At 52.2% G+C, this 2,149-nt stretch overlaps 1 protein-coding gene and 1 pseudogene across 3 annotated transcripts in view; one reads left to right on the plus strand and one right to left on the minus strand.

The window, feature by feature from the left end:
• Window positions 1–2,149, plus strand: part of ST3GAL2 (ST3 beta-galactoside alpha-2,3-sialyltransferase 2) — a 45,610-nt gene that overhangs the window by 31,596 nt on the left and 11,865 nt on the right. The window contains exon 1 of one of the 3 annotated variants that reach the window (XM_004704554.2): window positions 9–86. The exons of the other annotated variants lie outside the window; for them this stretch is intronic. The gene's annotated coding sequence lies outside the window, so the exon portion shown is untranslated. Of the gene's footprint in view, window positions 1–8; window positions 87–2,149 lie in introns of those variants that run through there. 3 annotated transcript variants of the gene reach the window in all.
• Window positions 1,794–2,087, minus strand: LOC101646786 (annotated as a pseudogene).

The raw sequence follows: 2,149 nt of genomic DNA on the forward strand, positions 1-2,149 counted from the left end.
GGACTAACCAAAACATCCCCGTATGTGACTTGCTTGATGGCAGAGAGGTCTGTACCTGAGCCAGCAACCTCTCCAAGGCCTCCCAGGTAGTTTAAAGACCTTTTTTAGGTCTCGCATTCTGATTTCCTGGCAACGTTGGGCCTCAAGGAGCCCTGGTGGCATAGTGGGCTATGAGTTGGCATTGCTAGCAGCAAGGTCAGCAGTTCCAACCCACCATCCACCCTGTGGGAGAAAGATGAGGTTTTTCTACTCCCAGAAAGTGTTTACCATCTTAGAAACCCACAGGGGCAGTTCTCCTGTGCCCCACATTGTTGCTATGAGTTAGAGTTGACTCAATGGTAGTGGTTTTATGGGCAACCTCAGAAGTAGGAGAAATAGGATTTCAGACCAGATGGCCAAGCTGCAAGTGGGTGTCTTGAAGGAAGACGGACGGGGGTTGAGAAGTGGAGGTGGCCTGAGGCTTGTAAGTGGGGTGAGCAGTACCAGAGCCATTGGGAGAAGTCATGAGGCATCCAGCCCAAGGGTTGGCACCAGGACGCTGCACCATAGATGTGGTCAGTGAAGCCAGCTCTCCTTAGGAACGTAGCAGACCTCAGACAGGCCCTCCTGGCTTTGTGTGCGGTGTGCGTGTCAGGTAAGGCAGGGGCTTTCGGCCCACTGGGCACCCTCTGCCAGGGCCAGCTGCTGCCCGGACGAGGTCGTGGGAGATCTGGACAAGAAGGAGCCCTCCCTGGTTGTCCCCTTCTTGGTGTGGCCAGGCAACTGTGCCGGAGCCCTGGCCTTGGAGCCTCCAGATCTGGAGAGACATGAAAGCATTCCTGCAGGCTGACCTTGTGTGCCGAGTCTTGGGACTTCTGCGAATACCAGATGAGGCACTCTCCCCGAAAATACTCGGACACACATGTAATTGGAATCGCCATACTCCGTGGTTGGACGCTTCTAGAAAGAGCCCCGAGACACAGCCTCAGGCTGTGTGTGTGCGTGCCTTCAGTTCTGGGATTGGGTGCTCTTTCCACCCCTGTCGCCCTCCCCCACTCCCCAAGCCTAGCGCAGGGCCTTATTGTGATGGGTGTTTCTGCCTGCCAGGAAGATTGCGTCCAGCTGTGCCCCCGTAGGTCTGAGCAGTGTCCTGCTCACCATCCTGTTTAACTGGATCCTTTTGGTGCTCACCTTTCTATTTATTTATTTTTTAGTCTTTTTATAGGTTTTTAATTTTTTGAGTCATTTTATTGGCAGCTCTTACAGCTCTTATCACCATCCATCCATTGTGTCCAGCACCTTTGTACATTTGTTGCCATCGTCATGTTCAAAACATTTTCTTTATACTTGAGCCCTTGGTATGAGCGCCTCATTTTTTTCCCCTCCCTCCCTCCTCCACCCTCTCTCCCTCTTGAACCTTTGATAATTTATAAATGGTTATTATTTTTTCATGTCTTTTTTTTTTTTTTTAAGTAAGCATTTTGGTTATTTTTAGGGAAAGAAAAACAGGCTTTTCCAAGGGTGACAGGTGAACGGAAGGTCAGGAGGAAGCAGAGTGGGGGTCCTCACAGCTCTTGCCCCGCCCGCCCCCCCCCAGGTGCCATGGGAGGGGTCTCCTGGAAGGAGAGGGTCCGGCAGCGGGAGCCACTGGTGCGGCAGAGGGGTTCCTTCCATAGGTGGGGTGGGCAAGGCAGCAGCTCTCCCTTGGTCACTGGTTTGGTTCGAGCGTACGATTCCATTTGTAGTGGATTGGCATGATTAACACTGGGGGGCAAGGGGATTACGTTAAGGACTAACCTAAGGGGCCGAGTAGCTTATTCAGTTGGATTCTGAATCACAATCAGGAAATCGTCCCTATATCCGGTGCAACCATAATTTCATTTTTCTTGGAACAAATTCGAAGGAAGGTGAGGTTGTGCTGAGGGTCACTTTCTCCGCATAGTGCTCCTTGCCTTCAAGATGAAGTTGTGCGTGAGGTTGACGTACTATGTGGCAGTGGGATTGTCCGTGGTGCTTTGGATCGGAATGCCTTCCGTGTTCACCACGATGATCCCCTGCATACCCTTCTGGCTCTGCAGCCGCTTCAGGGTTTATTCCACCCCTGCCATCTCCAAGCCACCCTGCAGCTCCGCGTCGCCAGCACTCAGCCCAGACTCCTTTTCCATGTCTT

Source organism: Echinops telfairi, unplaced genomic scaffold (assembly GCF_000313985.2).
Source record: "Echinops telfairi isolate 266 unplaced genomic scaffold, ASM31398v2 ScPeMD7_2291;HRSCAF=2852, whole genome shotgun sequence".
NCBI lineage: Eukaryota > Metazoa > Chordata > Mammalia > Afrosoricida > Tenrecidae > Echinops > Echinops telfairi.